Raw genomic sequence first — 14,632 nt, forward strand, 5'->3', positions numbered from 1 at the left:
CTACTCACCAACATTTATTATTTACATAAAATGAGTAATTTTGACTTGATATCATAGATACTTTGCAATTCTGAATATATGTTCCTATTTTGAAAAATTAATCATTTCCAGATGTCTTCTACTACCTCTCGATTTTCTTTACTATCCTTGTACTCTAACTATACTGGGTATTTCCCCAAGATGTCTAGGTTTTTGTTTGTTTGTTTTTGTTTTTGTTTTTAATGCCTTATACACTCATCCGCCACATATTCTTCAGTCCAAAGACATTGTTTTCTTTGCTTTTCCTCAAATAAGACACTCTGTCTCCTGGGTAGGCATTTTCCCTGGCTGCCTTCTATAAATGAAATAAATGCTCTCTCTTCCTCATCTCTGTCTCTTATTTATACTGTCTTCACAGTAATTGAGACATTGTAGGTACTTAACAAATATTCATTGATTGACCACTTGTAAGCTGTAGATATTTCAGCACCAAATTGAAATCGTGTCCCCCTTTTCCTGCTGATAGTTAAATATTTAGATATTGCACATTTTTTGATAATTTTGTATGAATTAATGTATCTAGTTATCAGAAATATAGAAATTAGTAAATTCCTCCATTTCTTCATTTTTTCCCTCTAGTATATTCATTTTCCTCCAGTTAGATTCTTCCTTTTAAAACATCAAAATGGCAGGTGGTGGCAGAAAAGGTAGGGGAACTGCCTGATATCTACAAATTACCTCCAAACAACTTTTACACAGATAAAATACAGACAAAAGAGCAAACAGCAGAAGAGAACAAACAAGTAATCATATCCAAACCTTCCCAAAATAATGAAAACTGGCCACAAGCTATTGAAGAGTTCAAATCTGAGATGATGAGGAAGATGAAAGAGATTTGGCGAGAGAAGTGGGAAATACCTCAAAAGGAAATAAAGAGGTTAGAAGACAGAAACTCCCAATTGGAGAAAAATGTCCAAAAATCAAATGAAATGGTAAACAAATTAGAAACCAAAGTCTGGCAAGAAAATGACAATTTAAAAGGCAGAATTTCACAATTGGAAAGTGAAGCAAGTAAATTGAAGACCAGAAATTACCAAATTGAAAAGGAAAACCAAAAGATTCTAGCCAAAAACCAGTCCCTAAAGGCTAGAATTGAGCAATTAGAAGCTAATGATCTCTCAAGACAGCAAGAACAAATGAAACAAAGTTAAAAGACTGATAAAATAGAAGGAAACATGAAATATCTCAATGAGAAAGTGACAGACCAAGAAAAGAGGTCTTGAAGAGACAATCTGAGAATCATTGGTCTTCCTGAAAAAGCAGAAATTAATAGAAATTTGGACTCCATACTAAAAGAAATTATTCAGCAAAATTGCCCTGAAGTTCTACAATAAGAGGGCAATATAGACATTGAAAGGATCCATAGATCACCCTCTAAACTAGACCCAGAAAAGACAACCTCCAGGAATATAATAGCCAAATTCAAGAGCTTCCAAGTAAAAGAAAAAATTTTCAAGAAGCCAGAAAGAGACAATTCAGATATCAAGGAGCACCAATCAGGATAACACAGGATCTGGCAGCCTCCACACTAAAAGACCGCAAGGCTTGGAATATGATATTCAGAAAGGCAAGAGAACTGGGTCTACAACCAAGGATCACCTACCCATCAAAACTAACCATATACTTCCAAAGGAAAGTTTGGGCATTCAACAAGATAGAAGATTTCCAAGTATTTGACCAGAAAAGACCAGGACTAAATGTAAAGTTCAATATCCAACCACAAAAATCAAGAGAAACATGAAAAGGTAAATAAGAAACAGAGGGGAAAGAAAGAAAACTCGTAATTTTTAAATTTGCCTCTTTAAGGGCTTCAATATTATCTAATTATTGGTATCCCTATGTGGAGAAATGTTATGTATAATTCTCTGTAAGGAATTCCATTCATTATTATAGTATTCACTATGATAGTAATTGGAAGAATTATTCATAGGGAGAGGTTGGAATACTAAATGATCTAAGATGATATGGGGGACGGAAAGAGAGAGGTGAATACTAGAGGACACCAAGAGAAACTTGAAGAACTAAGAATAATAGGATATTCTATTACACACAAAGAGGGCATAGGTAGGGCAAGGGATGAATACTATTATAAGAAGGAGCAGAAGAGAGCATTAAGAGGTAATAGCTAAACCCTACTCTCATTGTAATTAACCCTGAGAGGGGAGAGCAGCTGTATCCATTGGGATAAAAAATTCTATCCAAGCCTACTGAAAAAGTCAGAAGGGAAAAACCAAGGGGAGCAGGAGAGTGGGGAGGTCAAAAAAGGAGGGGAATAGAGGGGGGAGGGAATTTATTAGGCCTTAAAAATAAATAGAGGGGAATAATAAGGGAGGGGGTAGAAAGAGTAGTAAATCAAGGGAGGGGACAAGGGTTACTGGCATAAAGCAAACCACTGGTTTTAAAAACAAATACTGTAAGAAGAAGGTGTAGAACTAGGAGAGGATACCAAAATATTGACGAATACACAACTGATAATTATAACTCTGAATGTGAATGGGATTAACTTGCCCATAAAAAGGAAACAGAAAGAAGAGTGGATTAGAAACCAAAATCCTACCATATGTTGTCCATAAGAAACACATATGAGCCAGGTGGACATACACAGGTTTAAGGTTAAGGACTTCAGCAAAATCTTTTGGGCATCAAATGAGAAAAAGAAGGTAGGAGTGGCAATTATGATTTCTGACAAAGCCAAAGTAAAAATAGATATGATGAAAAAAGACAGGGAAGGTCATTACATCCTGATTAAAGGCAGCATAGACAATGAGGAAATAACACTGCACAATATGTATGTACCAAGTGGTATAGCATCCAAATTCATAAAGGAGAAACTGGCAGATCTCAAGAAGGAAATAGATAGTAAAACCATACTAGTGGGAGATCTAAATATTCCTCTTTCATATCTAGATAAATCAAACCAAAAAATAAATAAGAAAGAGGTAAGAGAGTTGAATGAAGTCCTAGAAAAATTAGATTTAATAGATATGTGGAGAAAAATAGAGACAAAAAGGAATACACCTTCTTTTCTGCTGCACATGGTACATTCACAAAGATTGAGCATGTAATAGGGCATAGAAACATTGTAAACAAATGCAAAGGAGCAGAAATAATAAATGTAACCTTCTCAGATCACAATGCAATAAAAATAATAATTAGTAAGGGCACCTGGACAGGCAAATCAAAAACTAATTGGAAATTAAATAATATGATTCTCCAAAACCAGCTAGTCAAAGAAGAAATCATAGAAACAATTAACAATTTCATTGAAGAGAATGACAATGATGAGACATCCTATGAAACTCTGTGGGATGCAGCCACGGCAGTACACAGGGGAAAGTTTATATCCTTGAGTGCATATATTAACAAATTAGAGAGGGCAGAGATTAATGAATTGGTCATGCAACTTAAAAAATTAGAAAGCGAGCAAATTAAAAATCCCCAGATGAAAACTAAATTAGAAATATTAAAAATCAAGGGAGAAATTAATAAAATCAAGAGTAAAAGAACTATTGAATTAATAAATAAGACTAGAAGCTGGTATTTTGAAAAAAACAGATAAAATAGGCAAAGTACTGGTCAATCTAATAAAAAAAGGAAAGAAGAAAACCAAATTAACAGTATCAAAGATGAAAAGGGAGACCTCACCTCTAATGAAGGGGAAATTAAGGCAATCATGAAAAACAATTTTGCCCAATTATATGTCAATAAATATAACAATCTAGGAGATATGGATGAATATTTACAAAAATATAAATTGCCTAGATTAACAGCAGAAGAAATAGAATACCTAAATAATCCCATATCAGAAAAATACATTGAACAAGCCATCAAAGAACTCCCTAAGAAAAAATAGCCAGGACCTGATTGATTCACAACTGAATTCTATCAGACATTCAAAGAGCAACTAATCCCAATACTATACAAATAATTTAATATAATAAGCATAGAAGGAGTCCTACCAAACTGCTTTCATGACACAAATATGGTACTGATTCCAAAAAAAGGTATATCAATTACAGTGAAAGAAAATTACAGACCAATCTCCCTAATGAACATAGATGCAGAAATTTTAAATAGAATATTAGCAAAGAAACTCCAGCAAGTAACCAAGAGGATCATCCACCATGACCAGGTGGGATTTATACCAATAATGCAAGGATGGTACAACATTAGGAAAACCATCCACATAATTGACCATATCAACAGTCTAACAAACAAAAATCACATGATTACCTCAATAGATGCTGAAAAAGCATTTGACAAAATACAGCATCCATTCCTATTGAAAACCCTGGAAAGTATAGGAATAGAAGGACCTTTCTTAAAAATAATAAAGAATATATACCTAAAACCATTAACAAGCATAATATGCAATGGGGATAAATTAGAAGCATTTCAAAAAGATCAGGAGTGAAACACGGATGCCCATTATCTCCTCTATTATTTAACATGGTACTAGAAACATTAGCAGTAGTAATTAGAGAAGAAAAAGAAATTGAAGGTATCAAAATAGGCAATGAGGAGACTAAGCTATCACTCTTTGCAGATGATATGATGGTCTACTAAAGAAATCCTAGAGAATCAACTAAGAAGCTTGTAGAAATAATTGACAACTTTAGCAAAGTTGCAAGATACAAAATAAATGCACATAAATCATCAGCATTTCTATATATTTCCAACACATTAGAGCAGCATGAGGTAGAAAGAGAAACACCATTTAAAATCACCCTAGACAATATGAAATACTTAGCAATCTATCTACCAAAACAAACACAGCAATTATACGAAAACAACTACAAAACACTTTCCAAACAATTAAAACTAGATGTAAACAATTGGAAAAATATTGATTGCTCATGGGTAGGACAAGCTAACATAATAAAAATGATCATTCTTCCCAAATTAATTTACATATTTAGCACCATACCTATCAAACTACCTAAAAACTTTTTTACTGAATTAGGAAAAACTATAACAAAGTTCATTTGGAATAAGAAAAGATCAAGAATATCAAGGGGAATAATGAAAAAATAATGTGAAGGAAGGGGGCCTAGCAGTACCAGATATTAAACTGTACTATAAAGCAGCAGTCATCAAAACAATATGGTACTGGCTAAGAGATAGAAGGGAGGATCAGTGGAATAGACTTGGGGTTAATGATGTCAGCAAGACAGTGTATGATAAACCCAAAGAGCCCAACTTTTGGGACAAAAATCCGCTATTTGACAAAAACTGCTGGGAAATTTGGAAAACAATATGGGAGAGAATAGGTTTAGATAAACATCTCATACCCTACACCAAGATAAATTCAGAATGGGTGACTGACTTGAATATAAAGAGGGAAACTATAAATAAATTAAGTGAACATAGAGTAGTTTACCTGTCAGATCTCTGGGAAGGGAAAGATTTTAAAACCAAGAAAGGGTTAGAGAAAATTACAAAATGTAAAATAAATGATTTTGATTATATCAAACTAAAAAGCTTTTCTACAAACAAAAACAATGTAGTCAAAATCAGAAGGAAAACAACAAATTGGGAAAAAAAATTGACAGGGGTCTAATTACTCAATATACAGGGAGTTAAACCAACTGTATAAAAAATCAAGCCATTCCCCAATTGATAAATGGGCAAGAAACATGAATAGGCAATTTTCAGATAAAGAAATCAAAAGTATCAATAAGCACATGAGAAAGTGTTCTAAATATCTAATAATTAGAGAAATGCAAATCAAAACAACTCTGAGATATCACCTCATACCTAGCAGATTGGCTAAAATGAAAGAAGGGGAGAGTAATGAATGCTGGAGGGGATGGGGCAAAAATGGGACATTAATGTATTGCTGGTGGAGTTGTGAACTGATCCAACCATTCTGGCTGGCAATTTGGAAATATTCTCAAAGGGCTATGAAAGAATGCCTGCCCTTTGATCCAGCCATACCATTGTTGGTTTTGTACCCCAAAGAGATCATTGATAAACAGACTTGTATGAAAATATTTTTTTAAACCCTTGTACTTCGGTGTATTGTCTTATAGATGAAAGATTGGTAAGGGTGGGCAATGGGGGTCAAGTGACCTGCCCAGGGTCACACAGCTGGGAAGTGGCTGAGGCAGGGTTTGAACCTAGCACCTCCTGTCTCTAGGCATGACTCTCACTCCACTGAGCTACCCAGCTGCCCCTAGATGTGCTCTTTGTGGTGGCAAAAATCTGGAAAAGGAGGGTATGTCCTTCAATTGGACAATGGCTGAACAAATTGTGGTATATGCTGGCAATGGAATACTATTGTGCTCAAAGGAATAATAAACTGGAGGAACTGGAAAGACCTCCAGGAATGGATGCAGAGTGAAAGAAGCAGAGCCAGAAGAACATTGTACACAGAGACCAATACAATGTGGTAAAATAGAATGTAATGGACTTCTGTACTTGCAGCAATGTAATGACCCAGGACAGTTCTGAAGGATTTGTGGAAAAGAACGCTACCCACATTCAGAGGAAGAACTACAGTAGTGCAAACAGAAGAAAAACAACTGCTTGAACACATGGGTTGAGGTGGACATTATTGGGGATGTAGACTCGAAACTACTACACCAATGTAACTATCAACAATTTGGAAATAGGTCTTGATCAATGACACTTCAAAACCAGTGGAAGTACACATCTGCCATGGGGGAGGGGGAATTTGGGGAGTGAAGGGGAAAGTAAGAGAATGAATTATGTAACCATGTTAACTTTTAAAAAAATAAACATTAATAAATGCTTAAAAAAAAGAAATGATGAGCAGGAGGACTTCAGAAAAATCTGGAATGACTTGCAGGAATTGAATAAGAGAGTAAGTAGAACCAGGAGACAACTGTACAGTGGCAGCAATGTTTTATGATGAACTGTGAATAACCTAGCTATTGTCAAAAAAAATTGATCCAAATCTATCCCCAAGGACTCATTATCAAAAATGCCATCTGTTTCCAAAGAAAGAACTGATGCAGTCTGAAACCAGACAAAAGGAAACTGTTTATATATTATTTCTTAATATTTTTGTTTGAATTTCCTTTCATATAGGGTTTATATGGAAAAATATTTTATGTGCTAGCATCTGTAAAATATCTATCAACTTACAATCTAAGTAGGGGTATAGGTAGGGAAAGGGAGGGCAGGAGAGAATTTGAGCCTCAAAATTATTTTAAAATCTTGGAAACCAAGAATGCTAGATGGATCAATGGCTTGAGGTTTGAGCCTAGAAATGGGAAGTCCTGAATTAAAATCCAGCCAGAGACACTTCCTAGCTGAATTACATGGAGCAAGTCTCTAGTGTCTAGCCCTTACTGTTCTTCCCCCTTATTGAAGAGAATATAAGTGTTAACCAATCCTGGAATGCTGAAATGCCACACTGAGGTCTCATATCAAGGATCAAGGTCCAACATAAAACAAGATATTGTTATGAAGGCAATTTTCTTGTTGTGGCCATATCAGGAAGTCACAGGGTTAATCGAGCCTTCAATGGAAAAAATAATTAGTGAGGCCTCTATTAAATTAACTAAATTAATCTGGCCATCACTCAAGAGACTATCTAAGAAGCTTCAGCAGCTCCGAACAGGGACCATTCCAAAGCTTCTGATTATCCTTAAGACCAATATGAGAATATATACTTCCAAAACTCCACACTAGTTAGATAGTAATAGACATTGCAAGTCCTACTATTTCCTAGTTAACTTTTCTATCAAGTATCCTCTTTCTTTCATCTTTTCAATTTCCTTAGCCAACATTACAGACATAAAAATGTGAACTTTGACTAAACCAAGTTGTAACAAGACTGATCATTTTGATGTAACCCATTGTATTATTTCTTCTGTATGTCTTTTATATCAATCAGTTAATCAATGAGTATTGATATACTAATAAAAGCACTAGCCAAAAGCCCCTCCCTGGAGGCAAGTGAGATTTTCTCTAATCCCAATTCTGCGTTGTAGTCATTTTTCTTTCCTTTTCTTTCTTCTCTTATTTTCTTAAGTTCCATATTTCAGTGCCCACAATTCCTCTGTAGCTTAGGACCATGCCCTGACCTATTACGTTGTGCTGGCCGCAACACTTAGGACCAATACACAGAACTAATTCTAAGATGAAAGATAAGTTTTAAAATTTTTTGGAAACTTAAAAAATAATTGCCCACTTAAATTCTGAAAGAAAAACAATACTGATTTTTCTAAAAAGGATCCAAATATTATAGAGGATCAAAAAAGTGTTTCAGATGCAAATGTATAGAGAACCTAAAGGTATTGAAGACAAAACTCCTATAATCCACTATTCCTCCAAAATGCACTTACATTCAGGATTTGAATCTCCAAAAGAGGTAGTTGCCCCCATAGGTTTTAGGAATAACCTTGTTTTTCTACACAGCAACATTATAATTCATGACTTCCTTCCAGTTTTCCTTCCATTAATCATCAGCTTTGAAATATAATTTCATGTTTGCAAAGGAATTTAGTAAGATGGAATTTTAGAAATAGTGATTATGAAAAGTCCTTCAATAAATCTGGGGCAAATTTTCCCACAAATACAAATGTCAATAGAAAAAAACAGTGTTGGTAGATATCCATATTAGTAGTATATATACATGATGAAGGCATTTCACAATTTGTCAAACTTTAGTAGCTAGGAATATTTTGTCTCTTTTTGCAGATTCTTCATATTGCTCTTATCTCAGAACCTATTCCTTCTTTGACAGCTGACTCAAGCTGAATGGGTTGATTCCCTCAGAGAAAAGCATTGTTAAACACTACACCCAAGGGAAGAGACAAAAATTCCCTCCTTTCTCCACAGTGGACTTCTTAACATTTTACTCTTAAACCTAATCCTCTCTTTCATCTTCTCCCATTACTCCCTATTCCATAAATATTTAAAGCCTTTAGGGATGTCTGATATATATGCCCATTTAATCACATTTTCATTTCTGATGCAACTAGAAAGGGATCATCAGATATGACTGCAATTTTACAAATTTAGAGGTTGACATGGAGAAATACATTTGTAAGATTCTTAAAATTCTTGTCAACCAAGTAGATTTGCTACTTTTAATTTTAGAATTAAACAGATATTAAAATGAGAACAAATGTGAGAAAATTTACCCCATTATCTTTCTTCTTTCCCTCTTCTTCCTCTTTTTCATCCTTTCAAATATCATGGATCCACAGTCAGAATAACATAAGATTTAACATATATAATAAAAAATGTACAACCTATATTTATATTACCTTTCATCTTTGGAAAGAGGGTGGGAAGGAAGGTAAAAAACCTGGATTTCAAAGTGTCAAAAAACAATCATTAAAAATTGTACCAACATGTAATCTGGAAAATATTTGTAAATAAAATGACAAAAGTTTTATGACTGAGTATTCAATAGTATATGTCTTATTTCCTTTTGGTATATAAGTAATTTTATAAATTCATAATTTTAAATAAATTTTATAAATTCTTTATTTGACTCTTCCTGAAAATATATTAATTATTATTAAAATTACATGAAATCTAATTAAGTTATTGAGGTAGTAATAAAATAAATATAAGGGATATAGGATTTAATATATTCCAATATACCTGATTCATTTGGTATAGTCACAAATCTAAACAAAAACAACTTTAATTATTTTCATTCTTAACCAACAGGTCCATATTTTCTTTTTTTCTACTTTCATTTTTGTTGGAGGAAAAAATACTAGGAATATTATTAAAAAGTTTTGTTAAGAATAAAATCACAGGATATCTCCAAAAGGAAAACTGAGAGTTTGAAAAATACACTTAAAACTTAATGAATAAATTATTACAGTATTGAATTAAATTATAGACTTCATTTTTACTTAAAATTTTCATTGGTTTTGCTTCATAAGAAAAAAATCAGAAAATATCAACTTAAATTCTTAACTTATTTTATTTTCTAGTTTTTATTTTTTGATTATTACACACAATAGACTTAGATAAGGATTGTGACTGAGGTGGGAAATGAATGCCACATTAGTTTATTTCTTTAAATGGCTTGATTTCATTCATATTATGTTGGTTAATGGTGTAAGGATGGAATTTGTGGAAAGGGGGATAGGACAATAGGAGCCAGAAAAGGAGTGACTGACAGGTGGTGACAGTTGGTGACAGTTAAGACCAGGGAGGATTCTGGGAATTCTAAGGAAGAAGGAGAGGAGAGGTCTTATGGCAGTGGTTCTCCAAGGAAGGAGGAGAGGATCAGAGGAGGATATCCCAGCTCAAATCCAGTCCTGAGGGCTTCCTGAGGATCTTTCTTTGGACATTGAAACCCTGATTCCCTGGTCAAAGATTCCATCATTTCTCACCCAATAAGACTTCAATAATAGAGTGAGAAAACTGTTTGGACTCCATTTTGGGAGCAATCTCTTAGGCTCTTCCTCCCATTACCCAACCTTATAGAGAGACCCTTTCCTGTTTGTCTTACAATTTATAGAAAAGGATAGAAATAGAAAGTAGAAATAGAAAATGAAGGAGAAGAGGAGGGGGGAGATGCTTAGGAGTGGGAACCACAAAGGTTCCCACCTGAGTGACAGACCCCTTAGAAATAGAGAAGAGAACACCCCAAAATCCCTTTTCCCTTCACCCCTTTCCCCAATCCCTATATTGATATTAATAAAAGACATTCATTAATCAGATAGCATTCCAGAGTGCCTGAGAGATGAGGGGGAGGGGAATCACAGCTTGGTCTAGCTGCCTCCATCTTGAAGCCAGACTACCTGCTGTGAAGTTGGCTGCCCTCGGGGGAGGCTTGCGTGAACCCCATCCTCATTCAGAATCAGATTGGGGTCACCCATACCTCATCTTATAGGGAAGTCTTACCCCCAATTCCTGTGGGTGGCACTACCATCCAGGTCACCCAGTTTCAGAGTGATACCCCCTCAAAATCCCTTAGTAGTGCATATTTGGCAGGAGGGGAGAACTAGAAGAGAGTCTCATCTCATATCTAGTATAGATAGAGTCTCTATGCTCTATCAAACATGGTCAACTGGCTCTCATTTATCATTACAGTTTGGCAGAGGCTTTCTTTATTCTTATAATGGTTGCCTTTGGAAGTTAAACATAAACATTTTTTAAAGTAAAAACTAAGAGGGTAGCATTAAGGAACCTATAAACGAAAATGTATGGAATTTATCTTCTTACTCAAATGAATTTATGTTCTCATCAGTTTGGATGTTCTCTCCCATGATACAAATGGCAACTCCTTCCATATCCACTAACACTGCATGTTTCTTGTCTATGTTCCTCCAAATATTGCCAAAGGATGGTCTTCCACCATACAGAAGGTCTTCCTGTATTTCTTCTGATATTGAGAAAATATAACTGGTATATCTGATTGCTTACTTATCATTTGTCCTTCTATGTGACTGTTTCATCCTCTCATCTTCTCTTATAGTTACTTGATTAAAATTTTTAGTCCTATTTTTCATCTGAATTCATTATTGATAATGAATGACAGCCAGGCCACACCCACCATATAATAACCTTATCATTACCTCTATGTGACACTGCATGGTCAGTTCTGTGGAGATTGATATATGTCACATCTCTGTGCCATGCTGAAAAACAATTAGAATATTAGTATTGAAAAGAATCAATGAGTGGTAAAATGCAGAGTGCTAGACCTGTAAGTCAATAAGACCTGAGTTTCAATGTGGTCTCAAAGAGTTACTAGCTTACTAGCTAGACTCTGAATATATCATTTAATAATTTTTGCCTCAGTTTCCTCAACTAAAAAATGGGGATTATAGACCCCATTCCACATGATTATTTATTTATTTGTTTATTTGTTTTGTTTTTTAATCCCTTACCTTCTGTCTTAGAACCAATATTGGTTCTAAGACAGAAGAGCCATAAGAGTTAGGCAAGGGAGCTAAGTGACTTTCTCAAGGTCACATAGCCAGGAAGTGTTTGAATCCAAATTTGAACCTAGCACCTCCCATCTCTAAGCCTGGCTCTCAATTCCCTGAACCACTCACCTGCCCCACCACAGGGTTATTTTGAGAATAAAATGAGACAGTATTGGTAAGTAACCACTTACCACAGTTCTAAACATACACTAGATGCCTAATTAATGCTTAATCCTTTCCTTTAGTTTTTAGTTTTTTCAGTTTAGTTTTTTTTTTTGGTTAGAAACTAGGGCTATTAAAAGAACTCCAATAACTGCTAGAAGCAAAACAACCTATATTTTCTTCTCTTTTTTATTTTTGGGGTCAGCTTGTTGACTTTGTATGTTTGTCTTTCTGTTTCACTGCCTCTCTGTCTCTATCTTTGCCTGTCTCTGTCTCTCTATCTCTGCTTGTCTCTCTCTGTCTCTTTGTCTCCCCGCCTTTTCATTACAGATATATATATACTAATTAATAAACTCTAGTTTGACTATTCCAAAACATTCACATATTTTTCCTTATATATTTTTTCTTTTCCAGTGTGGCTTAAAGATATTTTCTAGTACAACCAAAAAATGTTCCAAAAAGGAACCTATGGAGCACTTAATGTACAGGCAATTTCCCTTAACTTAGATTATTCAACACATTACCTATTTTACATTGATAAACAACTTTGATGAGCATCTTCCCCTCTTTTAAAATATCTGACCCAATGTTTATGACAAGAAGTATATCATACTAAATGATTTTTATTGTTAGAGCTTTCAAAATGGTGCAAATATTTTTATAATAACCGTTTGTATTTTTTCCATGCTTATATTGTGAAGTATCTTCCTTCTTTTTGGGGGGGTGGAGGTGAGGGAATCCTGGAATAACTCTGCATTGACTTTGCTTAGTTAGTTGAATTTCTTGCCAAGATTTTCTTAAAATGATTTTACTTTCAATTGTTTCTTTATATTTTATGAGAGGACACTGCTCATACTCATGCATCATCATTCTTTTTAAGATCTTAAGAATGAGTTTTCCCTATATTTCTATTTTCTTGACTGAAATTATTCTCTATCCAACATTAAATCAAGTACCAGCTGACTGAAGTCATTTTTGGACTCTTAGTTCTTTTGGTTTTCTTTTGAAACAGTTGATTTACAGTGGTTAAATTTTGGTATAAATTATCATAAGTACTAATATTTTATACACACATATACATATATATGTATAAAATCTGATAAATTCCTAACAATACTAATATTAATGATGGACTAAATGAAGACTTAGTATAGCAACAGATCCAAAGTGGAGTGAACCAATAGTTCAATTTATGACTTCTAAAAGAGAAGGTATTGGAGAGGTTCCATATTCTACCTTTCAACCCTCCAATTAGAAAAAGAAAGGATGCTCAAAGAAGTGTTATCAATCAAAACTTGTCTTAGCAGCATATTGGTGAGGTAAGAAGTCATGTGTTCCTCCTGGGAAGGGCATCTTGTATCTTGAATTTGGAACTAGGGGAGCAAAAATATGAAAAGTGAAGTGAGTCATTCCAAAATGTTGTCTGAAAATTTCATAAAATAGACAATTTCACTTTGAGAATTTTAGATGGTATGATGATTAATAAAATTATATATTTCTTTGCATTCATGTGGATTGAAAAGTTGGCTACTGTTGAAGGATTATACTCGTACCTGAAGATATAATAGAATATATTACATGCCAGTGATAAAGTAGAAAGAACACTAGATCTGGCTGCAGTTGTAGGACTCTACTTCATATCCCAAAATTTCTATTTATTGTCCATGTGGCCATGAGGAAATCACTTTACCTTTCTAGGCTTCACTTAAAAAAAAGAATATACATATATATGTGTGTGAGTGTATTTTCATATTATACATAGATACAATTTTAATAATTGTATTTCTGATATTTTGTGATCAATGTTATCTCCCTCCCTCCCATTCCCCTTTTCTGAGACAGAAGGCAATATAATATATGTGTATATGTACTAGCATGCAATAAACATTTCCATTTTTTTCATGCACTTATACCAATGTTGACAAACCTTTTTGAGATCATGTCCCCAAACTGCACCTTCAAGCCACCTGTGAGCCCCACCCATTAAACCAGAAGGAAGTACTCCAACTGGCCTGCTGGACAGAGGGGTGGGGCATGCAAAAATGTCCTCAGGGGTGGTGAAGAGGGATAATAGAGCAGCATCCTCTAGCATGCCAGGGCATGCATGCCACATCTTTACCAACATGACTTATACTGTAGAAAAATTTGTGAAGTAAATAAAGTGAAAAATCATATGCTTCAATCTGCATTTAGACTCTTTCAGTTTCTTTTATGGTAGTGGATAGCCTTTTTCATCATGAATTCATTGGAGTTGTCTTGGATCCTTACAGTGTTGATAATAGTATATTATTGATGTGATTGTGTTCAGTATTCTTGTGCTTAATTCATTCTGTGTGATTTTATATGTCTTCCAGGATTTTTTTTGTGATTGTCTTGTTTGTCATTTCTTGTGGCACAATAGTATTGTGTTACAATCATATATCACAATTTATTTATCCATTTCCCAATTGTACATCCTTCAAAGTTCCAATTCTTTACCATCACACATGCAGAAATGCTAAAAATGTTTTGTGCAAATAGGTCCTTTCCCTTTATGTTTTATCTTTTGGGGATATAGA

The 14,632-nt window shown here is 34.4% G+C and overlaps 1 pseudogene; it reads right to left on the bottom strand.

The window, feature by feature from the left end:
- The window catches only part of LOC123250291, a 65,864-nt pseudogene extending 51,677 nt beyond the window's left edge, over positions 1–14,187 (bottom strand).
- Between the last annotated feature and the right edge of the window lie 445 nt (positions 14,188–14,632).

This window comes from Gracilinanus agilis, chromosome 1 (assembly GCF_016433145.1).
Source record: "Gracilinanus agilis isolate LMUSP501 chromosome 1, AgileGrace, whole genome shotgun sequence".
NCBI classification, from domain to species: Eukaryota; Metazoa; Chordata; class Mammalia; order Didelphimorphia; family Didelphidae; genus Gracilinanus; species Gracilinanus agilis.